A 12,252-nucleotide genomic window follows, 5' to 3' on the forward strand; every position below is an offset into this window, starting at 1 on the left:
GTCTCACGATGTCCTCAGCAGCTGAATGTGAACTATAGATGGGTTGGGAGGGGCCCACAGATAGTTTTAGAAATAAATATCTTAAATTGAATGACAACATTTGAAAACTGTTTGATTACACCTAAAAACCTGGATTTCCATTTTCACTTGAGTTAAACAACACATCTGACTACCGTGACACTCACGTCTGGCAGCAGCAGCTGGAGTGGAGGTCCTGGGCCCCAGCATTGGCAGCAGGACCTCCAGGACCCTCAAGACAGTTGCTCTTAGCTATTTAGCAATTTTTGTTTATCTGGTACCCTTAAGTGTGTCTTTTCTCCCTTTGTGTGAAAAGTCAGTGGAGTAACACAATGTTGAAAAGTTCCCCAAGTCATTAAAAGAAAATCATATATGAGTGTGGGGGAAGTATAGGTAGATAAATAGACAGGTAGACGGATAGATAAATGGACAGATTGATGAATAGGTAGGTAGGTAGGTAGGTAGATAGATAGATAGATAGATAGATAGATAGATAGATAGATAGATCTGGATGAGTCAAGCATCACATTTTAGTTATATGGAAAGTTTGTGGTTCCAAGAACTATGTTTATTGTGAAACAACTTTTTCTAATAGCCATAGGCAGCAATGTTAAAATAAAGGTAACATTTTTAGACCAGCAATGGTCATTAACAAAGAGGGAAAAGTTTACTACAGTGAAGTTTCCATTTATATAGTGTGTACATGGGAGAAAAAAACAGCATAAATAAAAGATGCAAACTGACTAGGCCAGTCATGAGTCCTGCCAAAATAATAGGGGATTGAGGCAACGTAAGAGACAACCTTCAATCACTTAAATACCAACAACCCCAGCAATTCTGAGGTAAGGAAAAGGCCTATTCCAAATGAATTATAATCACTTGGATTACTTCTATTTCTTTTTTTTTTTCTCCCTTCACAGAGGTAATGATACCCATTCGAGGTATAATTAGGTTTATTTGTTTCAGTACGTTTTCAGTTACAGTATCGTCCTGCCTTTGTTGAGTGAATTTATTTGGAACTTTAACATATTTCCAGGAGAAAAATCTATGCAAAAAAATTCCCTGCAGAGAAGGCTCCCTCCCTCCTCATTCCTATCCTCCCCGTTGCTCCCTCCTGGCCCTCCGCTACCTCCACCACTTGTGTTCCGTCAGCACCATGTTTCTGGCTTACTCTTCCTGAGCTTGTTTTCTTAAAGATAAGCACATGTTTTCTTATTTTCCTTCTCTGTTAAGCAAAAGATAGCCAGCTATACATGTATACTTCTAAAAACAATGTCTCCTTCCTGTGGTTTACAGACGTCTTTTGTAAAACAGAGATGAATTTTGACCAGTATCATTTGATATTGTTGCGTAGAGACCTTCGTCAATTTTTTTTTTTTTTTTTTTTTTTTTTTTTTTTTTTTTGCAGCTGCGTAATCTTTATTAGCTTTAACCATTTTCCAATGGCAAACCATCTCATCATTTCTAGTGTGCCCAGTAGGTACTTCAGTACATGTTTGTTAATTCATGAATTTATGAACAAGAAGTTATGTTAGATGCGTCACGAAGGTTTGGATTGATGGAGAGGAATTCTTCTTCATCAGTGGTTCTGAAGAGGAATGAAACTCAGCAGAGATGCACAGTGGACCACTGAAAACATTGGCCTGCCCGAAACGAAAATTTTTGTATTGCCAAATTGGGGGAATAGATTTGCTATCTTACATGAAGCAAAAATCAAAGTTCTTCAAAAATGGTGTAAGTTTCAATGGCAGGAATTAACATGATAAGGGATAAAAAAAATATTTGGGCATAGTAATGATGGAACTTAACATTAGTTGATGTAAATGCTGCTAGATTTTCACTATTCAATAACTATTGCTATTAAAATAATGTGTTTTTTTTTTATACCATAGCAGAACAAATAGTACTGAATTACCTTTCCAAATATGAGTAACTAGTTTTATGTTCTTTTGACAGTATGGTTATGTTTCCAAAAGTCACGTAACTCCTTTCACTGGGAAGTGTGTGTGTGTGTGTGTGTGTGTGTGTGTGTGTGTATGTTTAAGGCATGTAATACTCATCCATAGGTCCTTAGCATTATGATAATATTCAATGAGGTTGGTAAAAGAGTACCAAAATAATGAACTAATTGAACAAGGAATATAAATGTGGCAGTGGGAGGTGAATTAGAGGGTAACCAAGTAATGTTAACTTTCTATGGCTGTGTAACAACTTACCACACAAGACTCTTCAGAGTCTTAAAGGGACCCTTGTTGGTGATCTCACCATTTCTGTAGCTCAGGGGTTTTGGCATAACATAGATAGCTGTGTTCTATGTTTGGAGTACCACAAGACTGAAATCAATGTATCAATAAGGACTGAAATCTCATTAGGAGCTTGGGGTCATTCTCCAAGCTCAGGTAGCTGTGGCAGAATTCAATTTCTATGGTTGTAGGATTGAGGACTCCATTACTTGCTGACTGTTCCCCAGGGGATTGTTGGCTGCCTGCATTCCTTGCCACAGTGAGTGCCCCCTTCATTTTCAAAGCTAACAATGAACAATCTGTTTCTTGTTGAATTTCTCTTATGATTGAAGTCTCCTTCACCTGGATGAGCTACATCTCTTTTAAGGGTTAACTTGATTAGGTCAAGTCTAACTTAGGTTAATCCTTTATTAAAGCTACCTACATCATATAACATAACCTAACAATAAGAGTGACATACTATCCTATAATGGATTCCTCTCATGCACAATAGGAGGGGATTGAATCCGGTTGAACCTCTTTGTTGGGTCCAAGGTATAGAGGTAGTAGATGATTACTGTGCTGTTTCAGGTGTGAGGTTATGAAGGCCTTTACTCAAGTGGTAGAGTGGGAGGATAAAATGAGTAAATGCAAACACATTTTGAACAGAGTTATCAGTAAGACTTGTTTATTCGCTGGAGAAGTGAGGAAGACAGGAATATTGAAAAGTAGTACAAACCAAATCAAACCATTTTTTAATGCAAGGACATGAGAAAAGAAAATGTCTTTGACTAGGATGCCAGTGAGTTTGGTTTGATACAAGTTTAGTCTAACAGGATATCAGAATGAGACTATTGATTAGGTAGTTGGAAATAAATGTGTGACTATAGCACAAATAAGAGCTGAGATCTGAGGAGACAGGTTTGGTGTACATCAAATTGCAGATATAATCGAAGCTTTGAGAATAAATAGGCCTTTCAGGCAAAGTGAATTGTGTCCCCCGACCCCCCCGCTGCAAATTTATATGATGAAGTTTAACCTCCTCAGTGAGGCTGCATTTAGAGATAGGGTCTTTACAGAGGCAATTAATGTTAAACGGGGCTGTAAGTATTGGGCCCTAATCTAATAGGACAGGCATGCTTTTAAGAAAAGGCAGAAATACCATGAGAGCACAAACACAGAGAAAAGGCTGTGTGAGGACACAGCAAGACAATGGATATCTGAAGAGCAACGCAAGAGGCCTCAGGAGAAACCAAACCTCCAGACACTGTGATTTAGGACTTGCAATCTACACCACGAGAAAATAAATGTCTGTTGTTTAGGCCACCCTGTCAGTGGTGTTTTGTTATGGCTGCCCTCACCAACTACTACAAAGCCCAAATACAGTTCCTAAGAACAGACATATATTTAGGAGGGAGGAGCAGGCAAGTGAGTGAAAGACAATCAGAAGTTTGAGAATGGTGAGTCTGCATCTTGAACTATCCTACAAAGATCAGTAGCCTCGGGGGTGAAAGAGCCTGGAATCTGGTCTACGCTCTTCCATGGACAGCGCTATTTTACTTTGGCAAGCTCTTAAGCTCCCAAAGCCCTTGATGCACAAAGGAGAAATCATAGTGCATATCTTCCTGGTTATTGAGAGGTTTAAAAAAGTTTTTGCATTTCTGTGGCCTTTTCTTATGTTGATATATATGTATACAATTAAATGACTTTTTCTATAAAAAAATCATGTATAAAAAGTACTAGATAAATTTTTTTTTTCAGAAGTTATAAAACTGTGGAGTTCTGATTGCATCCATTAAAATTTATCTATTCTTTAGTGTATATCTGTGTATGTAGCTCCACCATTAGCTCCAATTTGCTATTGGTGTCTAGGTACTGTCATCTGTGTCCTGACATGCATTTTATTTTGTTCATGTGTAGGTTGAAGACAAGGTTGTTAATGGCTGTTGGTAGGTTGTCTACAAAAAGAATAAGTGGGTTATGATGGATCTGAGTACAGGTTATAGATCTCAAGCTTTGGTGCAATTCTGTGTCCCGTTAGTCAGTCCTGTGAAGATGTGGCAGCTCAGTGGTCTTCTGTCTACCTCCTGGCTGTTGACTCTTTCATGAGTGACTCAGCTTGCCCAGTAAAGGTTAACTTTAGAGAAGTGAGGTGTTCTAATCTGTGTTCGGTTGGTTCCAGGCCTCCTCTATTAAAGGTGCATGTGGAAAACTTGAAAAGTATCCAGGTGAAAGGTTTAAAGAAGTCAAATAATTTAGACATAAAAAGAAAATAAATAAAAGCCATGCAGAGAGCTGCATAGCATTCTTCAGTCTCCATTAAGGAGACCTAAAATAAACATTTTGCATGATCTTCTCTTTTAGAAACCTAAATGAGCTCCCCAAAATATTTAACTGGCATCAAGAGGTGGAATGGATAACTGTAATACCTTTTCTTTGTTGGTCTTTGCAAATAGGACAGCTTTTCACATCTCTGAAATAGTTTAGATGGATTCTGATAGAATGTGATTTTTTTTTTTAAAGAAGAAGAAAAACCACTGTGTTCAGAAATAAGTTTTTTAAAGGCTGACAAAACACATTGAATGTCGTAGGCCTTCCTATTCATGTTTGTATTCCAGATTTTATGAAAGTAATTGTGTATGTATAACACTGTTGTATTATCCAGAGTAGATAGTTTCATAAATCATGTGCAGCTACTGCTGTGATTCTGTAATGCTACTACATGTGTTCAGTACATTTTTGTAGGAAAATTTCTGTATTATTAAAAAAAGACAGCAGAGAATGGAAAGCAAACATGAATGTAACTCAGCATTATGTATGTGGAAAAATACCATGAGTATTTTGTATAAGTATTAAATGAGTAAAGCCAAAGTGAAAGTTAGGATTTTCTGCATGGAAACGTTGATCCAGATTTTATGTCATTTTGGTCTAGCTTTACTTTACTTTATAATTATGTGTAATTATTTATTTGTTACAGATGTCTTTTGAACACCTATGTGCTAAGCAGTAAGTGTAGTAGGTGGGAAGAATTCCTGCAAAGTGGCCTGCAGCCCACTGTGTGGCCATGAGAATGCAGACCTATAGACACACACATATAAAGGAATAAATATATGTATATATGTATTTAAAGGAATAAATATATATATAAAGGATTAAATAAAGGGAAGTGATAATGTATAGTTTATATATATTTGCATAATTTAAAGCCAAGTTCACAATAATGATAATGAAAAGTTATGTCTAATTAAATAGAAATAAACCCATATCTTCCACTGACTTTATTCACTGAAGCCACTGAACACTTTGGTGCACCTGGGGAAAAAAATAGACTTTTTATCAAAGAAGCTGCTCACAAAGAGGGAGAAAACAATACTATTCTAATGTGCTCATTCTACCTTCCACGTAAGGGTGAAAACCAGAATCTTACAAACCGGGAGGGACGCTCAAGCGTTTCAGATTTGAAGTCTCCTCTATTCAGCCATTGACCTCTCTGTACCTGCTTCTGGCATTGAATCTAAGTCGGGAGCTCACAGTAAGCAGTGTCATGGGCAGCGTCCCACCATCTAGCACAGTATCTCCATCTGCCCTAAGGGGCCGACATGTCTGATGTGTCTTCGCTGTTAAGGTTAGCATCTGAGATGTGTTCCAGCAGCTCTGCCTCCAGTTCACACCTCCTTGCAGCTTTCCCCAAAAGCAACCCTTTGCCCTGACCCTGCGAACCCTGTGGGCCGCCCACCCTTTAGCAAGGCCAGCTCCTCTTTCCTGGAAGAGCAGGGGCTGGAACCAGGCCCTCACTCTCTTACACACCCCAGGCCATCTCTTCTGCTCTCACATCAAGGCCCTCAGGGCACATGCTGGGACAGCACCTCCTGGAGGTCCAGACAGCCAAAGAGTCCAGGCTTCCAGCCCTCCCTTCCTCCACCTGGCTCAGCCCTGGCTGTGGCCTAGAGAATCTTATACAGATCAGGACCGGCACAGGGTCAAGAAACAGCTTGAACCTCGGCAGTTTTTCCTTAGCATTCTCCCTCTCCCCAAGACTGCTGCTTTCATCGAAGTGAAGGCCAAGAATTGTAAATCTGTCCTCTGGTGCCTCCATGGTGACCTTGGGGGGCTGGGGTGGGGGGGCATTGGAGGGGTGGGGAGTCACTAACTTAAAGAACATATGTCATCCCGAGGGGGAAATATTTTCGTTAATACTTCCCATTGTCACCCTTCCCTTCAGGGAAACATAACCCTATAATTCCAGGGTGTGTCAGTTCAGATTTCAGAAGGAAACAGCAACCTCAGATAGGAGGCTGAAGAAAACGGTTTTAAAAAAACAAAGAAGGATGTCAAGTGAGAAGCTGTTACATTGTTAGGTCTTTAGGGACAAGAGGAATAAATGCTATTCCCAGAGCTAATGAGAATTGGAGCCTGGTGGGTGGGTGGTAAATCCTAGAGTGTTGCAGCCCCAGACAGAACCAGAGATTTCAAGCAAGCAGGGCCAGGAAGGATGGAGGGAAGCCCCAATCCCCCCCCCCTCTCTCTTTCTCTCTCTGTCTCTCTCTCTCTCTCTCTCTCTCTCTCTCACTCTCACTCTCCCTCTCTCTCTCTCTCTCTCTCTTTCTCTCTTTTCTAATTAAATGAAATTCAACATGAGTTTCCTTCCCCTTTTTTATTTTTGTCCTCAAGTAAGAAAATTTTCTTAAGTACGTAAATTAATCGGCTTTTATCCTGCTGGGTATAATAGCTGCATACATTTGCAATCTGAACACATTTTAATGTTTTTAAAGTGCGTTCATTTTTGCTTTGCCTCAGTGCGATTGGCAAATAATAATTTGGTTGGCAAAAGAATGGATAAAGACAGTTGTGGGGTAAGAAGTAAGCGGCATCCACTGTTTCTGGAAGTGTTTACATAGGGTCCAGAGTGGGAAGTCAGGCAGCTCCAGGAGATTTCAGAAGCTGGGGTTAAGGAGCCAGCCAGAGGGCCATTAAAGCCTGCAATGCTCAGAAAGGAGATGAGGGTTATGAGTATCAGACTCACGTAAAAGCAGGAGGAACAGAGCTTGTCTCCATCCTCTCCTACAGCAGGGGCTGTGCTCATACCCTTCCTGGAGAGTGTGGGCCTGTCAAGGCCCCTGGCTGGGAGGCAGCCCAGATAGCGAGTGAGCCTCTGGGCAGTGGCACAGATGGGGGTCGGAGGGATGGGCACATTCTGTTTTAAGGTGACCGTGGGCCTTGATAGCTCTTGGTCTTTCTCCTCCATCTGTTCCTTCCTTTTACCCATTTACTTTCCCTCTCCCCTCCTTGTTCTCCTTTGCTTTGTTTTTGTCTTAAAATTTTATTTAAAATGAACAAATCCCAGATACAAGCTTGCTGTAATTTTTACTCTTCCAAAATTGTAGTTTCGTGGGATGTATCTTTTTATTTCATGTTTCTTTATAATGGCCTTGGGAACATCCAAAAATTTCTGTATGAGTATCCTCTCCCCATTAGAAAGCTGTTCTGGTCACACTGCCATCAGATGGCGTCCCTGCCTATCAAGGGGCATCTCCTGAATTTCAGATTCTGACAACTGCCGTGGCAGCCACCTATGCAGAAGTCAAAATAAACTCCAGGGGCAAGTGTAGGCTTCTGCATATGGCCCCACTTTGCTCTAGAATTATGAAGCTGGTAGATCTGCCTGCCTTCCTAGGAAGTGAAGAGCAAGAGAAGGCAGACAGGAAATAATCTGATTGCCAGTGAGGTCCCCACAACTCCTGCAGTGGGGCCAGGTAATACTTCCGTTTTACACTTTGCATTTTGCTGAAATTATTGGACAATTATTAATGACGTTAGTCCTAATAGGAGATATAAAGTCAGAATAAGTTCCATTTGGAAGGGAGATGCCTGTGTGTAAATAAATTCTATCTCATCTGGTGAGGGATGCTGTGGGTGCCTTACAGGGTATCAGACCACAGGGCCTGTGTGTAGCCACGTCAGGCGTTTTGTATAAATGTAGACTGATAAATAACAATAACTACATGATATCAAGACAGTCGAGTAAAAAGTTTAAAATTCTGTCAAACCCCAGTGTAAATGGTGTACACGTAACAACTGAACTGATTCATTATTTTGGTCCTAAGTGGACACAGCCTAAATCTTCCTCTGGTAAGAAAGCTTGGCAATCTAGAGGAAGAATGCCTGCCCATGGGTACCGAGTGACCGGCATTTGGAAGAGCTCCCTGATGTTGTCACGCACAAACCCCAGCACCAACGCATGCTGGGAGGCTGCGTGCACGCCGCTTCTCACACGGATCCTGAAATAAAACTTGCCTTGCTAATATGTTGTTGAGCTGCGTATTGGCTCAATGTATGCAGGGCTGTATATTAAAGGTATGTTCCAAATGAGAAGCTAGAGGCAGAGGTTTTAGCTAATAAGTGTGATTATTAGGGTTAGTGATAGAGGAAGCACAACCCAGATCCAGATCTTGTCCAGATCTTGTCCTGTGTTTTCTGAGTTATCAAAGTGAGTGCAGTATTTCAGCAGTCTCTAGATGTAACGTAGTTTATGTCTACGCCTGAATCTGCATTACTTACATCCCTCTTTTCCTTTTCTTAATCTTTTTTCTATTCTTTTCTTTTATGTTTTTGTTGTACTGTATTTTTCCTCTTTTATTCTTATTCTATTCTTATTCTTAATCTTCAGCAGAAAACTTAATACAATAATGATGCTGAGCAAGCACATCTTTGATAACATCAAAACAAAAGGGGTGTATTTCCTTTTCCAATTGCCCAATTAAATCGTGTGTAGGAGTTAAATCGTGCCTGCCATTTCAGCAGGGTCTGTGATTTTTGTTTCACTCAGTCCTGTGGGTGCTTGAAATAGTGAACAAAGTCTAAATTTACTAATCCTGGTATTCAGCCAAGTTATTAATCAGTTCCACAATTTGTATTTCTTGCTCATTTCAGGCCACAGGTTCTTCTCTGCCTGATATTGACTTTGAGGAAGAGATTTAATTAGAGTCTCTCTCTCTCTCTCCCCCCCCTTCTCTGTTCACCTCTTTCTCTCAGGCCAAGCTCTGAAGAAGTTCGAGGAAGCTTGAAAGGGTGTAGGAAGGAGGGGAATGGAGCCAGGTACTTGGAGCCTGGCCAAGGGTTCCAGCTGATTCCTCACCACAGGGGTGCTTTCATGAACTCTTAGTAGATTTGCACCTTTGGGAAGCTTCTTTCTGCATCTCTCCTGCCTCCCAGTATGATGCCTATCTATTCAGCCAGGTTGCATGGCCACTTCTGATCTCTCCTTCTGACCTTTAGACTTGACTTTGGCTTCTTGTTTCTGGGGTCCTGCCACCCTCAAGGTGGCCCTCATGTCTAAGCCCTAAGACTTTTCCCTCTGTCTCTCTCTCTTTCTGTCTCTCCACCTGCCCACATCTGGTCCTTGGGGAACCCCAGTCTTTGCCTTCTGCAGCACTGGAGTACAGGTCAACCCACTGTATTCACATTCCTCCTGACACAGCCTGCTCTAGCTCTTCAGGCTGGGAGGAGAGCCCTCTGTGTCCCCCTCTCTGAGTCCTCCCCTGGCTTCCCCCAGGCTTGAGGTGGAGGAAGAGCATTCACAAAAGTGGAGGTGGGGTCCCCCAATGGGACAGTGGCCCTCTCCACAGTGGTGATCTCCCACTCACCCTCTCCCTCTCCACTCACCCTCACCCAGACCTCTGGGTCTCCTTTTATGTCTGTGAACTGGCTGAGTGGTCTGAGAGCTCAGCAAGTTTCCACCGCCTCCATGAATGGAGCATATGGATTTAGAATTCCAAATCTGTGTTTTCTATATTTTGGTGGCTTTATTTACATTTTAACCCTCTTTCTTTTAATCTTATGAATTAAAACTTGGGCCCCTTTGGGTAAATACTCTTTCCCATTCAGCTTCTTTCTTCTTATCCTTTTATCCTTTTCCTGGGGATGATCAGGCTATCGGGCCTCACTACTGTTCTGCCTTAAGGAGGGAAGTCTAATTTCCTGGCGACTTCTGTCTTATCAGCCTCCAGTGAAGTGAAACAGGGGATGCTGCGGATCAATTTTCTCTTCCTTCCCTTCGCATCTGATGTTGGAGCTTGTGAATATCTTACCCAGGCTGCTAAACATCCGGCTTACATATTTTGGTTTTTTGAGCCAGCATCCTTTGGAAATACTGTTTTTTTCAGAAAGTCTCTTTGACCTCCTTATTGCCCGTCATGAGGTCTGCACTGCACCCCTTGGATCCTCAGTGATCACAGAACTCTGTGCATAGACACTCCGTCGGGACATACCTACGGTATTGCTGCTACCCAGCATTGGAAATCACGTTTTTTGTGTGCTATAGAAGATCCCAGAAAGAATTAAAACATTCCATTGGTTGCTTTATTTTCACTTAAAGAGATCTGGGGGTTTCTGTTTCCCCCTCCCCATCTCCATCACTACCGAGAGAACTGATCTGTTGGATCTAAGGAAGGCAGTGGTGCTGCTTCTCGCCCAGCTGCTCTCGTCCAGACCCCATCACACATCTTGTGGGTATCCACCTTCCTCCAGCTGATCAGATTTACCTTCTTTTGGGCTCCAGGTCATCCTCAGCTCTTCCTACCTCCATGCTTCCATGGAGTAGATTTTGTCCTGGACCATTATGGCTGCTGTAGATTCACCAATATCTCTGCAATTCCAGGTCTGGTCACTTGACCCTCTGTTTGCCTGAGATTTTTTTTTAAGTCCCTCCTTCTCTAAGGCAATGAGCCTCTGCCTGCAGGTGAAGCCTTTAAGGTAGAAAGCGATAGAGTAGAACAGGGTAATGACGAAAGAAAATGTATCAGGTAATATATTGACGTGTTCTGCTCCTTTACGGTGTTGCATCTCTGTTGATTAGTTGAATGTCTTTGAAAGACAGATCAGTGCCAAATGGCAGAATAACTTGGAAGAGGCCAGGTGCAGTGGCTCACACCTGTAATCCCAGCACTTTGGGAGGCCGAGGTGGGCAGATCACCTGAGGTCAGGAGTTTGAGACCAGGCTGGCCAATGTAGTGAAACCTCGTCTGTACTAAAAATACAAAAATTAGCCAGACATGGTGGCAGGCAACTGTGTTTCCAGTTACTCCGGAGGCTGAGGCAGGAGAATCACTTGAACCTGGGAGGTAGAGGTGGCAGTGAGCCGAGATCCCGCCATTGCGCTGTAGCCTGAATGACAAGAGTAAAATTCCATCTCAGAAAATAATAATAATAATAGTAATAACTAGGAAGATACTATGAATTTTATCTGGAAGTGACTGCTCACTTAGAGAATGAGTCATAGTTTGCTCAATCTTAGAACATCTTGTTTGTCTTCAACTCTTCATTTCCTGACAAAATCCCAGCGCCAACCTTTTCCTCTTCTATAATGGAAAAAATGTCTTTGGAGATTATTGCCGTACCGCGGAATAACCTCAGGCTAACATGAAAGGAAACGCATTTTAAAGGTAAGAATGAAAAGGGGCTCTGTTAAAGCAGGGGCTTTCATCTTTTTACAGGGAATTCTCCTGTCAGCTTAGCTCTCAAACAATCTTTCATGTTTGACTCAAGAATACTTCTTCACCTGACTTTTGAGCAGGAGGTGAGGTATCTCGAAATGTGTGGGTCCCATGTGTTTCCTTGTGATCCCTGACACCCTCCCCTGAAGGGCTGGAGGGATACGGGGCTGGTAATGGTGATCAAGGGTGGACACGGCGCCAGAGGGTGGTGGGACTGCTAAGTGGCATTCCTGAGGTGTCCCTTCCACCCCATCCCACCCATCCCTCTTGTGACATGCCTTTTATATCTAGTACCAGAGTTAGTTTGTAAGTGTCAATGACACCAAGAGGTTTGTTCCGGGCAATCGCTTCTGTAGACTGGCACGAGGCCTGGCAGTAGATGATGCCGATTAACTGGCCCAGGAAGAGTAGAGCCTGAAGCTTAATTATGACCAACTGCATTTTAGTATCCAGAGGTCACCGTGATTTTCTTGCCTTCGTTTCTAACATGATTTATGATGATAACCCTCCACATTTCTCCC

At 42.1% G+C, this 12,252-nt stretch overlaps 1 protein-coding gene across 5 annotated transcripts in view; it reads left to right on the forward strand.

Annotated features, from left to right (window-relative positions):
• PRKN (parkin RBR E3 ubiquitin protein ligase) overlaps positions 1–12,252 on the forward strand; it is a 1,397,785-nt gene that overhangs the window by 425,104 nt on the left and 960,429 nt on the right. The window contains exon 1 of one of the 5 annotated variants that reach the window (XM_073022293.1): positions 11,574–11,680. The exons of the other annotated variants lie outside the window; for them this stretch is intronic. The gene's annotated coding sequence lies outside the window, so the exon portion shown is untranslated. Of the gene's footprint in view, positions 1–11,573; positions 11,681–12,252 lie in introns of those variants that run through there. 5 annotated transcript variants of the gene reach the window in all.

This window comes from Chlorocebus sabaeus, chromosome 13 (assembly GCF_047675955.1).
Source record: "Chlorocebus sabaeus isolate Y175 chromosome 13, mChlSab1.0.hap1, whole genome shotgun sequence".
NCBI lineage: Eukaryota > Metazoa > Chordata > Mammalia > Primates > Cercopithecidae > Chlorocebus > Chlorocebus sabaeus.